This window comes from Colius striatus, chromosome 1 (genome assembly GCF_028858725.1).
Source record: "Colius striatus isolate bColStr4 chromosome 1, bColStr4.1.hap1, whole genome shotgun sequence".
In the NCBI taxonomy this organism is placed as follows: domain Eukaryota; kingdom Metazoa; phylum Chordata; class Aves; order Coliiformes; family Coliidae; genus Colius; species Colius striatus.
Genome location: NC_084759.1, coordinates 204,674,559 through 204,694,434, shown reverse-complemented (window position 1 = coordinate 204,694,434; position 19,876 = coordinate 204,674,559). Strand labels below are relative to the sequence as shown.

General features: G+C 49.6%; 1 protein-coding gene across 1 annotated transcript in view; it reads left to right on the top strand.

Moving 5' to 3' along the window:
• Positions 1–19,876, top strand: part of PLXNA4 (plexin A4) — a 453,732-nt gene that overhangs the window by 175,000 nt on the left and 258,856 nt on the right. The window lies entirely within an intron of this gene.

Here is a 19,876-nt window from a genome sequence, read left to right as displayed (position 1 = left end):
TCCTTGAGAAATGACAAGTGCAACAAACATCCTTCCTGACTTGGGTTCCTGAGGCAGCCAAAAGCAGTCTGAAACGGGGTAGGGTGCCAGTGGCTGTGTTATACTTGGCAAAGAGAAGCAACTTGTTAGTGGTGGCAGCCCAGCTGGCAGGGTTGAGAGGCCACAGCAAGCAGAGTGTCCCCAGCATTCATCTTCTCATTCCCTTCAAGCCAGCACATTAGGACATATCTCATTCTGTGCTGATTGCTCTCCTGTGGTATTAATTTGTGGCTGTATAAACTCCTGCTGCTATTATATAGTTAGGTGATGCAGAACAAAGCTGCTGATTAACATGTGGAGGAGCACTGGATGCTCATGGGGCAGCTCCTATCATCACATGTGAGAAGGGACTGTGGCCACTGCAAGGCTCAGGCATCCCACATGCCTAGGGCTGGTGGGTTGAGTTGTGGAGGCTGACACTTTGCCCCTTACACCCCAGAGTGAAAATAATGTGGGTCTGGTCTCCTGCCCTTGATGAATGTGTTGGCATCTCTGTTGTCAACTCTTCTCACAACATGCCAAAAGGTATATGGGCAGAACAAGGTGGGGAAGACCCTTGTTTGTGTCCTTCCTGTGAGGATGAGGGGCAGGAGCACGACAGGAGAGTGGTAAGTGGGAAGAGAGACCTGGAAGCTCTGCTGATAGGTATCACAGCACATAGGTGTGAGGGAAACTGAGCAGAGCAGGTGAGAGCAAGGTGTGAAGTCCACCTCTGGGACTGTGTCTGAACTGGTGAGGTTTGCTAGCTTGGTTGCCTTCCTGCAGAGACAACACAGAGCTGAGAAGATGCATTAGCAGTCTTTAGCTTCATGCTCCTCAGATGTACAACTTTCAGAACCAGCTGAGAAATCAGTGACCAACCCCTAGCCAAGATGAGGCCAAGGCTGGAGCTGGGAGGGACCAGCTGCTGATGGGACATGATGTCAGGAGCCACATGGGTTTCAGCTACTGTGGTCCTCTGGCTTTGCTATATTGCTGGAGACAGAAGGAGAATGGCCCATGAGTAAAATCCAAAGGAGATGGAGCAGCATGCAGGTGGAGAGAAGGGGTGCAGATGCTTGCAGCTAGGAGGGCAAAGCCAGATGTGATGGTCTCCTGCTTATCACTCTATGGTTCCTTTTCCTGTCAGTCTTCCTCATTCTCACCACCTAAGTCCTGCTGCAGCCTTGTCCAGGTCTTAGCATCTCCCTCCCTGCAATCCTCCTGCCATCAGTGTGATGCTCAGACTGGCTTGGCTTTTCATCACAACATCATAAAGCTGCATTTCCACATCCCTTCCAGGTGAGCTGCAGCAGGGCTTTGTTCAGCTTTGGTGTCTATGAGCAAGCCTGAGATAAAAACAGAGGGATGGAAGTCCTGCTGTCATGTCAGAGATGAACAATGGTGAGGAAGGGATGTCAGATGTGATTGTGCAGGCAGAGCAAAGGCACTACTGGCTCTTGCCTGGTTGATGGGCAGGAGGGAATATGTCTTAATGCCCTTGAGCTGTAGGGGCAATGGCAGGCATGAAATTTCTCTGCCACTCCTATCAGTCTGATGGACAGAGTAGCCCCTCATCCCTTCCTGAGAGTGTGAGGAGGCCAAACTGAATAGAAACAAGTCATACCCAGAGGAGAGAAGCAGCTTTGTGTCTGAAGTCCCTTCTGCAGCTGGTGCTGGGGTTGTCTTACAAAGTCATATCACTAGTGCTGGACACAACCTCAATTCTTTGGGTTACAAGGTTCAACATATATGAGTGCTTGCATTTCATGGATGTCCTACAGAAAAGGAACCTAGAACACAGCTACTTCAGGTTCATCATTACTTTCCTAACAACCACCATTGATCTGTGAAGGCTGTAGCTCTTTTTTGACATCACCAGCAATTCTGAGCTCCTACCATGAGTACAACCCCCTGCACCAGCACAGGCTGGGGGTGACCTGCTAGAGAGCAGCTCTGCAGAGAGATCTGGGAGTGGTGGTTGATTATAAACTACCTGTGAGCCAGCAACGTGCCCTCGTGGGCAAGAAGCCAATGGCAGCCTGGGGGCAGCAAGCAGAGTGTGGGCAGCAGGTCAAGGGAGGTTGTGCTGCCCCTCTGCTCTGCCCTGCTGAGGCCTCATCTGGAGTCCTGTGTCTAGTTCATATAGGTTCATATAGGTAATAATATGGGCAGCAACATCCCAAGGTAGGACTCAAGAAATGAGTCCCAGAGCCAAGTAATTCTTAGGTGTGCATTTTGACTGCTGGAAGTGGTGCTGAATAAATGCTTCTGGCCTAAACCTCTGAGCTGCATTTGCTTCCCATGGACCTGATGTCCAGTCGAGCTCCAGCACTCCATCGCTCATGTCTAGTGCTGGCTCTTGAGCTCAGTGGTTTGGTTGCTTTGAAAAGCCATTCCCAACACAGGACTTTGTCAAATCGATCCTGCCAAGATGTTCAGACTTCCCCTGTCAACCAGCAGGAGAGTTCAGACTGTGCTTCAGAATAATTATGTGCAAGGCACAGAGTCAAAACAAAGGTGGAAGATCCTAAAACCTGCACAGATGGGCTGTACTGTTCCTATCTGTATCCTTTAAGACATTTCAATGCTGTCAGAAGAAGTATCAGGTGCCAAATGCTGGCTGCAGTTCTCTTTAGGCTGCTATCTGTCTGGGAAGAGAACAGGGGTTATTCAAGGCTATTTGCTGTGTGTTTCTGTAGGAAGACTATAGACCCTCACATCTGTGCATTAGAATGAACACTAAGAGGACGCAAGGTCCTTGCAGTCTACCCAAGGGCACTGCAGGTCCTTTGTGTCTCAGAGCCTCAAAGTCTTTCTGTATTTGTAGTGACACAGAGCTCTGCTTTGGAACATGAGCTACTGCATCCTGGAACACTGTCTCCAAGACCATTTGGGGAATGAAGTGCCAACCACAGCTCTTTGAGTTGCTGCTATAAACCAGCTCTTTCTTCCTTTGCCTTTATCATACATAAGACCTTTCTGAGTGAGGAGGTAGAGGCAGGAGGTTGTTATTTCACAACTGACCCAGGGATGGTCTGTGTGAAAAAAGACCAGTCATTTTCTCCAGTAATCCCTGAGGACCTTCTTGGTTGCACAGCCTTTAGGAAATGCAGTTCCTTGAGTTGTGGCAGGAAGGAGCTGCTGAGGGACCTGAGGGTGTGTAGTCAGGAGAAGAGGAGGCTGAGAGGAGACAGGAGCACTCTCTTCAGCTACCTGACAGGAGGCTGCAGTGAGCTGGGGGTTAGTGTCTGCTTCCAATGAATGAGTGATAAGACAAGAGGAAATGGGCTCAAGTTGCCCCAGGGGAGTTTTAGATCAGGTCTGAGGCAGAACTGTTCCCCTGAGAGTGTTTCCAGCCCCTGTGCCAGGCTGCCCAGGGAGGTGGGGGAGTTCCCAGCCCTGGAGGGATCCCAAAGCCATGGAGCTGAGGTGCTGAGGGCCAGGGGTTAGTGATGGGCTTGGCAGGATGAGGGGAGAGGTTGGACTTGATGATCTTAAAGGTCTTTTGCAACTAAAACAATTCTATGATTCTACCTACAAGATCCCTGCCAGTGGATAAATAGGTGTTTGAGGCAGCCTGGGCCAGGGCTCCCTCACCTCAGCACCAAAGGACTTTCTCCTCCTGGCCCAGGGGCACTGTCTGTGTTCCAGCCTGTGCTCCTTACCCCTTGTCCTGGCACTGGGCACTGCACTTAAAGTGTTTCCACTTACAACTGCTTTTTTAAAGTATAATTTCAATATAACATTAAGCCTTGACAAACTGAGTGTAGAAAAGTGCATTCATCACAGCTCTGCAAGCCAAAACTCCCCTCAAACAAGACAGAAGGCTCTGGAGCCCTGCTTTGCCCTGGGGATGTCCCCAGACACTTGCAAAGCAGTTGGTTTCCCAGAAGGATTCAGCATTTCTCCAAGGAGCTCTGTGGGGCATTTTTCTAACCCAACAGGTCACACCAGAGCTCTCCCATCCTGTCATCTCTACTTTGGTGTTTAAAACTCAGCCCATTTTTCCCTCCCACAGCAAACATCAGTGGTGATGAAAAGCTCTGGGATGAAGCTGAGCTGCTGGGCTGGATTCCTTTTGTAGCCAGCAGGTTGTTCACCCTATTCAAAAGTAGGTGCATAGAGCTGACTGGGACAAAACCCTTTCTGAGCTGCCTGTCTCCATTGCCTGGGAGCCTGGAATAGTCACTTTTTTAACAGCAATTTTGAGATGAGTGAAGTGCCAACACATCTCCCCTGTGTCTGAGCTGAGGAGATGGCCTTTGGAGGGTTGCCAGCCTCAGGCCCCTCCTGATATGCCCAGCTGTGGCAGCAGGAACAGTTTGTGGCTCATACATGTGCCACTAACAATGCCCTTCTGAGAGCAGCCAGCAGAAGAATGGCCCTGCAGCCCCTCAGCTCTGATTGTCTCCTGCTCTCTGCAGGCTGGTAAATCCAGAGTTAATATTCCACTCCCTTCCAACCATGGGTTTGGGTTTTTTTTCTCCTTTTCTTTTGCCAAGTTGCAACCTGTGTCTTGTAGGTGTGCTGATGCTTGGCTTAGACTCATAAATATTCAGTGTCTGCTGTAGGAGCCTCTGGGCTGAAGTGTGTCACATCACAAGGATCCTGACTCTGCTGTGCACAGAGCGTTACAGGAGCTTCCAGGACCCACCTTCTGGGAGGATAATGCTCTAATACTTCACACTTGTGTCCTTAAAATCACAGAATCACAGAATCTCAAGGGTTGGAAGGGACCTGGAAAGCTCATCCAGTGGAACCTCCTTGCCAGAGCAGGACCACCTAGAGTAGGTCACATAGGAACTCATCCAACTGGGGTTGGGATGTCTCCAGAGAAGGAGACTCCACAGCCCATCTGGGCAGCCCCTGCCAGTGCTCCCTCACCTCAACAGGGAAGAAATTATTCCCTATATTTCCTTGACATCTCTTCTCTTCCAGCTTGTCCCCATTGCCCCTTGTCCTATCATTGGCCACCACTGAGCACAGCCTGGCTCCATCCTCCTCACACCCACCCTTGATGGACTGGTAACATGAATGAGCTCCCTCAGCTTTTCATCAGAAGAGAGATGCTCTACTTCCTTAAAATCCAATGCTTCAGCCAGATAAACCTTTGAAAGATGAGAGCTGAGGTGGTTTGCATTGGTGGCTGACTGTATGGAAAAGGCAGGTTTTGGAACAAATTTCTTGTACAGCAGTATCATGAAGCACCTTATCATTATCTACCCTCTACATGACTCCATCAGTGCACCTTCTCCTTTCCCACCATCCCAGACTCAAAGGTGCCCTCAGTGCACCATCTGGTTCATGTCTCCTGAACTCTCAGTGATGCAAAACTTACCCTGTCTCTGCTAACCTGATCCAGCCTTGCTGCTGGATGCTCCTTGCTGGTAAAGTGGTTGAACACGTGCCTGAACGTTACTCATTGCAATGGGACATGTGTGCACGCTTAACTCAAACAGGCTGCTCCAGTCTTTTGCCTATTTGGAGCCTTAAATTGGAGATTCCACACACATCTGTTATTACCCCACAACTCTAAGCTCGTGGTATGCTGCAGCCAACTTTTGTCTTTGGATAAAAATTACCAGTGTTTCAATAAGATCACTGCTCTTCTCCATCCCATGATCCAAGCTGGGATTTGGAAACATTGGGAATTCTGTGTCCAGTTGTGGGCTCCTCAGCTGCAGAGAGACAGGGAAGTGCTGGAGAGAGGCCAGTGCAGGGCTGCCAAGTTGCTTTGGGGATGGAACATGTGAGTGAGGAGGAAAGGCTGCAGGTCCTGGGGCTGTTCAGCCTGGAGAAGATGAGCCTGAGCTCAGGGGGTCCTTATCAATGTTGATCAGTCCCTAAAGGGTGGTTTCAGAGGATGGAGCCTGTGTTTGTTCTGTGGTGGCCAGTGACAGGACAAAGGGTAACTGGCACAAGCTGGAGCATAAAAAGTGCCACTGAAACAGGAGGAGAAACTTGTTTGGTATTGAGATGAGGGAGCCCTGGCCCAGGCTGCCCAGGGAGGGTGTGGAGGCTTCTTTCTCTGGAGGTTTCCAAACTCACCTGGACACCTTCCTGTGCCCCCTGAGAGAGGGGAACCTGCTTTAGCAGGGGCTTGGGCTGGATGAGCTCTGCAGGGCCCTTCCAACCCCCACCATTGTGTGATTCTGTAAGAGTCTGGAGCTTTTATAACGTGTCTGTACATGTGTATTCTCAGATCTCACCTTAGGAGGGTGACAGGTATTACTACAAATGCCTCTTTTCTCTTGTTCCACCTCTGGGGTGCTACAGTCTCTTGCTAATTTATCATGAGTTAAGTATCCCTGCCCCTGTGCTCTCCTTTACCCTCCACTTGCCTTTCAGAAGTATGCACTGGTCTTGTGCCTTTGGGCTGCAATTTAACTGCAACTCATGCTGCATCTGCAGATAGATACTCAGCACTGTGAAATACAGCATTGGTTTTTCTTCTCTAAATGGCCCCAGGCAGAGCATCTGTGGTGTAACTCACTGCTTTCATGCAAGGTGCATGTCCTCCAGGTCTGTGTCAGAGCAAAGGATAGGGCTGACCCCTTGACATCTGGCTGTACAGGGCTTGTGTGACACAGGAGTGCAGAGCTGCTGCTGCTGCAAAGGCAAGTCATCACTACAACATGGCTTGTGGGGACATGTTTCATGAGCAATAATGGGTTCAGCATTAAGGAACTGTTTTGCTGCTGATGCTGACACAGTCTGCAGAGCTCAGGCTGGGAAAGAGCCTGGGAAATGCTTCAGCATCTCTTGCAAAGTGCCACGTGTCCTCAACTTGTGGCAGCACCACATTGCATCCATATTCATGCTCTTGATGTTCAATGTTCCTAATGCAATCACCATTTCTCAGGCACAACTGCCAATGACCAAGGAAGATTGGTCCTAATTTCCTATCCTGCCCTCATTTGCTTTTTGCCTGTGCCAGGAGCATGTGGAACAGCAGTTCTACTGCCAGCTTGCAGAAACAAGCCTGGAGAGAGGGTGCATGTCAGTTGAGCCTCATGATGCACTGAATACATTCATTTTGCACATGCTCAGGGCTGCTTGTCCATCTGAACATGTTCTTCCTTGTGTGTTGGGGGAGAGGAACTGCACAGGGGTGGTCATGGCTGTTGGCCTTGTACAGTGACTTAAAAGAAATATCCATGAGGAGAAAAATACCTTCAAAAGATGAGAAGTGCAAATGATGCAGGAATGGTTTAATTGCAAGACTGATCTGTTCAGGGTGGCTGCAGACAGCTACAGCCTTGTCCATTCAGCATGATTTGCATCATAGGAAGAAAAGCTTATTTGTTGCTTATTTTGGACAAAACCAGTGTGCTTGTTACATGCCAGCTAATCCTCACACTCACCTAGAGTGAGGCCAGCTGCGTCGTACACCTAGGCAGCCAGGATCAAACCTCATTTTCCCTGTGCTGCTTCTTGGTTCTTCCATCTAAAAACAATACTGAGGTTCCTTCAAGTGGGCAAATAAGCATGTAAAACCTTCCTCCCTTCTCCCAGCTAAGGAAAAAGGGCTTGTGCAGGAAGATGCTCTGAGGATCAGAGAACATTTCTTCTTGCTCTGGTGTCCCTCTTGGTTTGCTGTTAAGAGTTTTGGTGACTGCAAGGTATGTGGAGTAGCCTGTGTCCTCCAAGTCCTCACAGGGCTTGTGTCCAGTGCCTAGAGAAGTAGAACATGATCTGACATGGACTTGTTGCACAGTAAGTTGACCTCCACAGCAGGCTCTGGAATATGATCTTCACTTGTTTGAAGTCTTGGAGCTCAGGCCTTCTCCCTCCAGGAGAAGAGCTCAGGGTAAACTAGTCTTGTTTCTGGTTTTCTGCCTATCCAAAGAAGATAGGCTGAGAAGGTCTGCTCATTTCTGACAGGTATCATCAGTGTCTGTAGCATTTAAGATGCTTAGTGATCATCACCCCTCCCACACTCCCTCAGCTCACCTGGGAGAGAGATTTATTGTGGCTGGTTTATCATCTGTACATCTCCTTGGTTGCCTCTATTTTGCATTTTAACAAGAAACAAGGACTTTATAATAACTGCAGAGATTAAACTCAAATGGACTCTCAACCCATTAACCTGAAGGAAGTACAACAATAAATTAAACATAGTAATGAAGCTGTACTACAAGCCTCAAATCTGTTAGGTAAATTGTACAGTTATTAACAAGGAACCCTACTCAATGTGGTCCATCACCAGGGTGGTTTGGGAGGTGCAGAGTGGGGATGGATGCCAGCAGTCCCTCTGCATCCTTGTGTCAGGATGGGGGTATGTTGAGGTTGTTGTATGGCTAACCAGGGTAGTCATCCTTAGATCAAGCATCTGAAGAGAAGTCCAGTTTCAGAGAGATTCACCCTGTTTTTAGGCTGATCTAGGAGGACTTTTGTGTGGCTGCCATGTGTTGTTTGGGGAGCAGGAGATGTAAGACTGTTTGCAAGTGTAGAACCAGCATGTAGTGGCAGGGTAGACACCTCAAAAAGGTTGTTTTCCATGGACTGTGCTGTTCTGGTCCTTGCTGGAAAGGGGCCTTGCTGGTGCTGTTTGTGATAGACTTGAGGAACTGGTCTCCATTGCCTCATGTCCTCTACCTGACTCACATCCCTCATCACATGCAAAGACCCTCTGGTGTGCTGGTGCTGTTTAGTCACACCAGGTAGGCTGTGAATGGAAAAGACTGAATCAGAATCTTCAAGCCCAAACCTGTCACAACACGACACCACTTTATCCTCCCAAAACTTTACCACACTGCACAGGAAACCACAGCCACCATGCCCCATGATGTCTGAGGAAAGAAGCAGTTAGAGTGTGCCTCGTTTTCATGTGGCACTGTTAACAACAGGATGCATTCCTGGAGCAATGGGGTGCAGCATCGTGGATGAAGGAGTGCAGCACGTGGGCAAACACACTCATGAGAGCTGTGTCTCCCTGGAAGTGCAGGTGGCTGCTAATTTGAACAGTATCCACCACTTGAATGAAGCCAGCAGGGATGAGGAACAGGGATTTGTCATTTCTGGGAGGCAGCTTTGGGTCTCTGCCAGCTCAGCGGGGTTTGGGAGCAGCTCCTCTCGTCCAAAGCAGCAGCTGCAGAGCCAGTCCCAGCCAGAAATTCCCCTGTGCATGAGGGAGCTCACAATAAACAGTGGAAAAATAGAGTTGGGGAAAAAAAAACCCTGAGAGCTTGTCTAGTCTCTCCCCCTGAAGGCAGGATCAACTCTACCTGTATCCCCCCAGACAGAAGCAGTCTGTTCATCAAACTGCCAGGCTCCCTGAGTGAACTGTCCCATGGCTCCTTTACCTTTGTGGCTAGAAAGTTTCTTCAACATCTAAAGCTGTTACCCACAGACTACCAACACCAGACATAGAAAGGTTTATTCTCTTCCTTTTCTCTCCTCTTCTCTGAACAGCTCCAGTTCCTCCTGCCTTGGCCATGTAAGTTCAGGCTCCCCACGTTACCCCTATGAGTCTTGTCCTCTTCAACTGACCTCTTGAAGGGCCCAACTCATGTCCTCAGCAGTGTCATCAGGGCAGCTGGACTGTGGCAAGTGCTCACAAGGGCATGTGCCCATTGTCCCCTGCAGCAGGATGGATGGGGGGGGACTGTATCTCCTGCAGCAGCCCAGCACTATTGGTTTAAGCCCACTATGTATGCAACCCCCCATTGGAATCATAGGATGGTAAGGGTTGGAAGGGACCTCTAGAGATCTAGCCCAACCCCCTGCAGGAGCAGGTCCACCTTTGCCTTAGTCCTGCAGTGCTGCTGAGTCTGTGCTCCCCTTGTCTGTCTCTGTGCACTCAGTTCCCTTCACCTGACAGTATTTGCTCTCCCTGAGCTCAGTCTCGTTTCTTTTTCCCAATCATTTCTCCAATTCATCCAGATCATTTTGTGTTCCAAGCTCTTCTCTCCAGCCTGCTCACAGCCTTTGCTGATTTAACAAGCTTCTTCCTTTATCCTGGTCATTCAGAGAAACAGCAACTGATGCCAGCAAAGGGCTTCCAGAAGCTTGATGCACCTTACAAAAGCTCAGGCTGCTTTAGGTTACTTTGGGATAAATCTGGACCTAGTGCTCTGAAAATTAGGGTTTCAGTTTTCAAAGGCAGCAGATGAGTGATGTCTCTTGCAGATTACTCATCTGTATATGCTTTCCTCATGGGAAGGAATCCTCTCACCACCAGCATCCTCTGGCATCCTCTGGCATCCAGGACTCTGTCCTGAGCAGAGTGAATCCCCCAGGCCCAGGACCTTACCAGGCAGTGGACAAGTGTAGCAGGATGGCTTTGAGGCAGGCAAGTGGATCTGGGTCAGGGAATTCTGTGCTCTTGGTCCTGCAAAGCAATGGAAAGGTGCCAAACATCCTTTGAAGTGTCAATCACATCATTTGGCATTGATTTTTCTTTGAAGGTTTCCCCTCTGCTCCCCTCTTGAGTGCTGGGCTTCCCACTGACAGCCAGCCTTGTGTGGGAATTTCAAGGCTGTGCAACACAAAGTGTTACAGAGACCTGCCTTGGACCTGGGTTCCTGCAAATGGGGTGATCCCTGCTCCCCACATAAGTACACTGCTGCTATTAACTGTCCATCGTACCAGCACAGCTGGGTGCGTGGTCCTGGGGGCATTTCTTGGTGGGAGATGGAGTTTAGCAGATGGTTTTGTCACCAATGTTGTAGGATGGGCCAGGCAAGGCACAACAGAGGGATTCTTCCCACATCTTTAGTTGATTTTCTCATTGATGTCTAATGACAGCACAAGGGGCAATGGGGACAAGCTGGAACACAAGAAGTTCCAAAGAAACACAAGGAAGAATTTGTTCCCTGTTGAGGTGAGGGAGCCCTGGCAGGGACTGCCCAGATGGGCTGTGGAGTCTCCTTCTCTGGAGCCATCCCAACCCCAGCTGGATGAGTTCCTGTGTGCCCTGCTCTAGGTGGTGCTGCTGTGGCAGGGGGGTTGCACTGGATGAGCTTTCCAGGTCCCTTCCAGCCCTTGAGATTCTGTGAGATTCTCAGTATGTTTCCTTTTTGAGTCTAAGGTCTTGTTGGACTTACCAACAAGCATTTATATCTCTGTCCTCTCCAAGGTACATCTAAACTGCTCTTTTCACATCTTTTAGCAGCAATTCTGCTTTTACTTCAGTGATAGATATCTCTGTATTTAAATCATGATGGATTTTTCCTTCCAGGACTGACAGCTGGGAAATATGAGGTGACTTCAGCTTTATAGTTACCCCTGTCTGTCTTGTCTGTGTGCTCATGCACATGTGCCAGGCTGAGGAGGAAGCAGTGAATGCAAGCAACATCTGGATCCAGCATGTGATAAGTCAGGAGGAACTGTTTTTCTTTAAGCATCTTTTTAGGCACACCTCAGTGCTGCTCTTCACAAGAAAGAATAACCCCAGAAATCCTTGTCTGAAATCACAGAATCACAGAATCTTTAGGGCTAGAAGGGATCTTGAAAGATCATCCAGCCCAACCCTCCTGCCAGAGCAGGAAAGTATCTGCTGCAGCAATGCCCTGCATGCCCCTGTCCTTGCACCACTGTGTCCCTTGTGCCCCCTGCTCCATCTCAGCTGGATTTGCTGATTTTGAGCCAAAAGTGGCCAAGTAGCTTTCTGTCACAAACACACTTCAATTTTCCATCTTCAGGCACGTGTCCAGCATAGAGATATCTGCTGGCCAGAGAGACTTGATCCCTGTGGCTGTCTGGGCAGGCAGGAGCTGGGGAGAGGAGGGGTGAGATTTTATGAGTGAGGGTTTTTGGCATCAACCTGCGAGCCCAGGGAAGGAAATGCAGTGGAGAGACGTTTGGAGAGGCCTCAGCTCATAGTCTGTTTCCTTTTCCTTTTAATGTGTTTGCTCTCTAATGTGTGTTGACACAGTAAATACACATGTTTGTACAAACATCCCAGCAGAGGGTTGCTTTGAAAGCCCCTTTCAGGGGATGGGAAATGTGCACGGCAGATGTTGGGAGCCGACCCGCTGCCTGGTACACGCTGCTGCTGCCAGGCATGTCAGGAATGGTCCCCAGCAGGAGGGGCTCAGTGGGGTCAGAGTGGACCACAGGATGCTTTGCTTGGACTTTTTGGGACTGCTGCAGAGAGACAGGAGAGCTCAGTGCCAGTCAGGTGTAGAAAGGTGCCTGTTACTTGCTAAGTGTTGCATTGGGGATCCAAACTGCTATTGTGTGTGTGCTGATGGTGAAAAAGGCATCAACAAGGGAGAAATACTGTGGGGAGAGAGATGATCGAAATATAAAATCACTACAGTTGGAAAAGAGCTCTGAGATCACCAAGTCCCAGCCCTCCCCTCATACTGCCAAGCCCATCACTAACCCATGGCCCTCAGCACCTCAGCTCCAGGGCTCTGGGATCCCTCCAGGGCTGGGCACTGCCCCAGCTCCCTGGGCAGCCTGGCACAGGGGCTGACACCCCTCTGAGGGAAACAGCTCTGCCTCAGCTCCAGCCTCAACCTCTCCTGGGGCAACTCCAGCCCCTTTCCTCTTGTCCTGTCATTCACTATTGCAGAGAAGAGCCCAACCTCATCTCACTCCATCCTCCTGTCAGGTAGTTGTACAGAGTGCTCATGTCTCCTCTCAGAGAGGAGCTCTCCTGAGTTTGGCACTGGAATGTAGATGAGTCAGAGGATCATGGTAAATGAGGGAAAGACTCAATGCTTTTTAAGAGGTAGTGCCAAAGCTCCCTACTAATTAAGCACAGTACAGCACTTGGTGGTGCATAGGGCAGGAAGGAGCTTGGTCATAACCAGGTGCTTCCAGGTTCTTTCAGTTTCCTGTGGCATCTTATTTCCAACCATAAAGTGCAGATAAATGTGCTTTATTTTGCACCTAAGCTTATGCTTACAGTTTCCTGTGGCATCTTATTTCCAACCATAAAGTGCAGTAATAAGGGTCGTGGGGCCCTGCAAATGGGTTTAAGTATGTTTCCAACTGACCCCATCATGATTCAAAGCCCTGTGAGCTACAGAGGAGCCACTATGGCTTCACAGACCAAGTTAAAGCAATAGGGATCTGGCTTTATCCTTCCTCATGTATGAATAAGATGCCTCAGTACTGACCACAAGCTGCTCATGGTTGAAGCTCAACACAAACAAGTTGGAGGTGATTTTAGACAGTACAGAGCAAATGATACAACCTCTCTGGTTAAAGACATACACCTGGCATAGCTGTGTCTGAGTAGTGTGTGAGCACTCTTACCAGTCCCAAGTGATTAACACTTTTTATTCTTGGTATGCTTAGAATTGGCCACCTCCCTATGCTGCAGCAGTGTGATATAACTGGGAAACCATGAGTTCATGTGGAGCTCCAGCTCAGACAAGGCATGCATGCATGTAACAAGAATGGTGGTTGCAAATCCTTTGTTTCCCACTGTCAGCTCTGCACTAATGGCAAGCTGTGCTTGCTCTTACCTGCAAGCTGCCCAGTGGCTTGTTTACTGCTCATCCAAAAGAAGAGACAGCTCTGTGTCTGCAGCTTTTCTCCCTCTGCAGGAGCTGGTTCATAATTGTGTAGTACACAACATACCAAGGCAGACATCAAAACTCATTTCTCCAACCTCCTTCTTATAATATGACACATTGAGCAAAAAGACCCCACTGGCCTCAAAATGCAACCTTTCTGTAATGAGCCATCCACACACCTTTTCTCACATGGGCAGCAAGGAAAGGGTGGATGGCCCATCTGTGAGAGATGCCAGTCAGCCACTCAGGCTGAAATCTGTCTCACCTAATGCCAGTCATCAAGCATTGAATGGAAATGAGTTGCAGTTTATAGATAATGGAGAGAGACTGGCATCTCCAGAAAGCAATTCACTCCATCTGCCTCAGACACCTATTTAAGGTGGCACCAGTCACCCTGTGGTGAAACCTGTCTCATTCCATTGACTGCAGGGGGAAACCTGCCTGCCTCATTAGGTGAGATGTCTAATTTTCAGGAAGACCATGTTAAACAAGATGAATCCCACGTTCAGTGCATTCCTGGAGGGCACACAGGTAACTGGTGACAGCAAGATGTCTCTGGAGCCAGATAGAGCAGGGCTGCTCAACCCTCATCTGTTTGTTTTCAGGTTGATTTAGTTTGCCCTTCCCCACTCTTTGCATCCAAAACTGCTTTGAGCTGGGTTATTACAAGTGGCACCTCGTTTTGTCATGGTCTGGGGAGTAGAGGGGAATAGTGGTGTGAGAAACACAGGACCTGAAGGGTTTCTGCCACATTGCTGCATCCTTGATGCATCACCTTCCCAGTGCTGCTCAGCCTGTGCAAGGGAGGGAGATTTCACTGCTCCTGTTTTACAGGTGAGACACTCAAGGCATGAAATGAGATCAGTGACAGCAAAAGGTATTTGTGGGACTGGCACAGGACTTGATGTGCCCATGGACTTGGGGCTGTTCCCTGCTGCTTCTCTCCCCAGTTGAGGCTGGGAAGGCAAAGGGTAGATTTGAACTCAGGGGTGGAACACAGCAGCTTTTTGTTGCTGATCAGAAACACCCAAGTAACACACTGCTGAGGCTGCAAAAGTGGTGTTTGGGGTTTGAATTGGCTGTCCCCAATCCCACTGAAGTCCCCTTGCTAATATTTCCCAAGGAATTGGCTTCAGACCTTCAGAGACACAGCAATTTGGAATTTTAACCCATTTCTTTGTCCCAGCTGTGCCCTTTGGGGTTTTTTTCCCTCTCTCAGATGCTCAGCTGCCCCTCAAAGCCCTGCTGTGCCAGCAGCTCACAGATCACTTCAGATCAATTCCATACTAGGCAAGAACTGACATTGCCAGCTCTAAAATCCCCCAAACCTGTGCCAAAGTGCTGGGGGCTTGGGCCAAATCTTGGGCAGAGTTTGTGGGACGAGGCTTTCTTTTAGTCATTGGAAACTCTGATGGAGGAGGGGGCGAGAAGGGCAGGACGAGACCCACCCCAAAACGTTGCTGCAGAGGTTGGGACATCTCCTGGACAGGACCCACTCCATAGAGCTGCTGACACCCTGTGGCTGCTGGGAAGAAACGCAGCGACTTTGGCAGAAGAGTTGGGCAGCTTTGGGTTTGAAAGACAAAAAAAGTGCTTCCAGGAACAAGAGAAAAAAGCGACTGTTCTGGGAAGAAGGGAAAAAAAGAGAAGCAACAAATCCCCCCAGACGCTTCCCAGCTGAGGAACCGCAGGGACAAAGGTGGCAGCTGGCTGGCAGCCTGCTTGTGGCTGTCTCTGCTCTGCTCCCAAGGCTACAGGCTCAGGGCAAAGAAGCTTTGAAGAGCTCCCAGTCTGGGGGATGGGTTGAGGAAAGTGACTGCAAAGCTCTTCCTCACTGATAGAAAACTTCTTTAACTCTTTCTCCTTCCTACTCCGTGTCCCTCCTCTCATTTGTTTGTCACCAACTGCCAAGATGCTGCCACACATGATAATATCCTGTGTTTTCTTTCCCAACTGCCAAGAGATCTGAGTGCAAACATAAGTTTCTCCCTTTTGTAAGCCACTGTCTTGTCCCTCTCAGAGAGCATAACAGCAGAAGAGAAATTAAACTATCAAGGGAAAGGAGAGGCACGCTTATGCTCTGCTCCCCAGCTCAGAAGGGTGGTGGAGGGGAGTTGTTGGTCCAGGACAAAATTGGCAGTGTATTAAGTTTTAGCTTTAGCCTTTGAAGATGAGAGAAGAAGCAGCTGATTGTCACAAAGGGAGCAAGTATGTCCCTTTAAACCACAAAGCCTGCAAAGATAGCCTGGAGTCCCAAAAAGAACAGCTTCAACACTGCCTTCCTCTGTCACTCCCAGACAGAAATAGTAGCCCAGTGGGAACCATTAGAGCCATGATGAGAAGCACCAGTCTTCTCTGATGAATGGAGAAGGGTGTAAGGGGTGGGGGGGTGGCTCCTGGGGCAGCTGGTGAGGCTCTGGTCTCCAACCCCCTGAATGACATCGCTGGCCCTGCACTGGGGACGTGGCTCTTCCCTCCTGGTATGGAAATGCCACACCTGAGCCAATGCAGGATTGCTCCCCACAGCCCATTTTGTATCTTGTGCTTTGTCTGATCCTGTTTTAAAGGTCCCAAGGAGGGCTGGAGGGCTCAGGCTGAGTTCAGGGCTGTGAATGATGCCAGTGTCCCAGGAGGCACCAATGTGGGGTTTTATGGCACATCCGTCTTTGCATGATGGAGCTGTGCCTCCTGCACCCTTTGTGGAGGTGTTGGGGACAGCTGGTGACTCACTGTCATCACTGCCAGCGGCTCTGAGAGTGCCAAAATCCAGTGCTGGGGGCTGCACAGCACAGGACACAGACAATAAAAGGGCAGGATGAGACCATCAGGTAGTGGGGGCTGCCCTTTGAGCCCTTGGGGCTGACATGGGGACAGTGGGTGGCAGTAGGGACATGATGTGGCAGTGGGACATGGTGTGACATTGGGGACATGGGGTGGCAGTGGAGACAGTAGATGACAGGAGGGATAGTGGGATGGTATTGGGACATGGTGTGGCAATGGGACATGGTGTGACACTAGGACACAGTGTGGCATTGGGACATGACATTGAGACATGATATGGCACTGAGACACAGTGTGACATTGGGATGTGGCATTGAGACATGTTGAGGCATTGGGACACGATGTGACATTGGGGACATAGTGTGGCAGTGGGACACAATGTGACGCAGGGATGTGGCATTAGGACACTGTGTGGCACTGAAACACGGTGTGACACTGAGGATGATGTGATATTGGGATGTGGCACTGGGACATGGTGAGACATTGGGGATGATGTGATGTTGGGATGTGGCACTGGGACACAGTGTGACATTGGGGATGATGTGATACTAGGATGTTCCACTGGGACATGATGTGACATTGGGGATGATGTGATGTTGGGATGTGGCACTGGTACATGATGTGGCAGTGGGACACGATGTGGCACTGGGGATGATGTGATGTTGGGATGTGGCACTGGGACATGGTGTGACATTGGGGATGATGTGATGTTGGGATGTGGCACTGGTACATGATGTGGCAGTGGGACACGATGTGGCACTGGGGATGATGTGATGTTGGGATGTGGCACTGGGACATGGTGTGACATTGGGGATGATGTGATGTTGGGATGTGGCACTGGTACATGATGTGGCACTGGGACACGATGTGGCACTGGGGATGATGTGATGTTGGGATGTGGCACTGGGACATGGTGTGACATTGGGGATGATGTGATGTTGGGATGTGGCACTGGGACACGGTGTGGCACTGGGACACGGTGTGGCACTGGGGATGATGTGATGTTGGGATGTGGCACTGGGACATGGTGTGACATTGGGGATGATGTGATGTTGGGATGTGGCACTGGGACACGGTGTGGCACTGGGACACGGTGTGGCACTGGGGATGATGTGATGTTGGGATGTGGCACTGGGACGTGGTGTGACATTGGGGATGATGTGATGCTGAGATGTGACACTGGGACATGGTGTGACATGGACACACGGTGTGGCACTGGGACACCTACTGCTGCTGTACCATCTGCTGCACATGCAGAGAAGCTTTGGCCAAATAGGAGCAGTTTGGGTAGAAGTGACCAAAATCCCCAGTCAGCCTATCCCCACACTGTTCTCCCCTCCTCTTGTCCTGGACACACAAGCATTGCCTCTCACCCCCTCTACCTTTCCCCCCTATCTCTCATGGATCAAGAAGACCCCAAACTCTTGACAAGGGCTGCTTAAGTAACTATTTAAAAGCTTTTTCCCCCCCCTTTCTGTCTTATGAGGGAGATCTGGAGAGAGAGAAAATACAAGTGAGCTGCAGGCACTTGCAAATCTGTTTCTCTGAGGGCTCTGTGAAGCAACCTCAAGGGAGTGTGAAGATCTCCAAACCTGAGGTTACTGCTTTTAGCTTCAGTTTCAGGAAACTGATGTAATTTCACCACAATTAAACCTCAGAAACATGGAAGGCTTTCCCTCAAAGGGAGATCAGGCTTTGGGAAACAGTGAGCAAACGGTAATCCCAGTAAAGGGGTTGTTCTCAAGCAAATCTTCAATATTTCAGACATTTCAAGCTGTTCTTTGGATAAAGACCAGTGTGTGCTTTGAAATTCGTGGGGTTTTGTGTGTCATACCTCCCTGACTTGAAATTTCTCTAAAATAACACCTCAGACTTGGGGAGTATGAAACAACAGCACTAACCCACTGTGACAGGGCTCAGAGGAAAAGGAGTTGCTCCTACCTGTGGAAGCTTATCCCTTGGAGGGCTTCAAGCCCCACCTGGACACGTTCCTGTGTGACCTGATCTAGGTGGAGCTGCTTCTGCAGGGGGGTTGCACTGGATGAGCTCTAAAGGTCCTTTCCAACCCCTACCATTCTATGATTCCCCTTTGGGAGTATGAAGCTCTTCTGGAGTCCCTGTTGCTCCTGGTGTGTAAATCTGAGGTAACCATGTTGATTTACTCCACCACAAAGCTGAAGGAGATCACAGGAATAACCAGTTGCTCTTAGGACTGAATCCATTGAAGGCTGAGCCGTTGCTACAGTGAAAGAGAGGAGGGTTAAGCTCTTACATCTCCCATCATTCAACCACTGCACCTCTACCTGTGTGGCTATGCAAGGGTGCCTTGGCTAGTTGGAGGCAATCTGTGCAAGGACAAAGCCAGGAGAGCCGTGTGAACCGAGGGGAAAAGCAGCACAGATGAAAGGGGGAGTAATTATGCATCTCAATACCCTCCCTCCCAAGCAGTGCTTGGCAGGTATATCTGATCCCTGAGTCTTTTGTGTCATGACTGGCACTTGCTGTATCCATGCTGAACTCCTGACCTTGCTTTGTCTTGTGCCACAACCTTGTGTCAAAATGGCTTTGGGTAGAGTTTCATTGCCCGGGTTACCTCGAGGTCCCAGAGGAAAGCGATGCAGCCACTCCTGTGAGTGACTTGCTGTCTCTCCCCGACCCATGGGACAGAGGTGATGGTTAGAGAGACATAAGATCATGCCCAGGCTATCCCTCCATCACCTTTCCATCACTAAAGGTGCAGCTGAGCTTGCTGCATGCTCACTGCTCTCCCTGACATGTTCAAGAGAGCAGGAAAAGATCATGTTTGGGCAGCCCAGGGCTGTGGAACACAGCAGTGCCATGAGCAGCTCTGGGATTCAGTTCTAAGCTTTTCCCAAAATGTCACTGTTCAAGCACACAACTGCAGCTGTAGTGTCTGGGGGATGGATTCTACTCTGCTAGGGACCAGCCCAGGAATGCTTGCAGTTTGTTCCCAGGCAGGATCTGTTTACTGGGCTCCATTAAGATACATGGCCAGGAACAAGTCACTTGCACAGAGGTAATGAGCTGTGTAGCTAAGCAGTAGCCCACAGACCTTTAGAGGATGGAGAGCCCCTGTAACTCCTCCTGGGATGTTACTTTTAGAGCTCAGACATCTGAATCTCTTACATGAGAAGAAAAGTAACCCTGTGTCTCACCTCAGACAAGACATTGCTCTGGTACTTAGAGGAGTAAATGAAAGGGCCTGAGGGAAGACAAGGGGCACCAAGTGAACTGCAGACCTGCAAGTTGTTCCTGTTGGAAGGACAGTTCCTCTTCTTAGCTCTGCTCTGACTTCCCTGCTGGACTGTGGACCATGTGCATCCCTTGTCTCAGCCAAAGCATCCTTAGAGATGTTCCATCAGGGCTCCCTTTGCTCAGCATTTCAGGGCTCTCTGCTTTCTGAATGTCTCTACACTTTGTATTTCACCTACAGTTCTGTTGAGTGTGAGCTTTTTGGGCTGTTTCAGTGCTCCAGGGTCATGTTAGACTCATGAAAGCTGTTTTAACTCCTTTGATGAGTCAATTTGGTCCAGGATCTGATTCCCAGCTTGTCAGCCAGGCCCCAACCCCAATGGCTG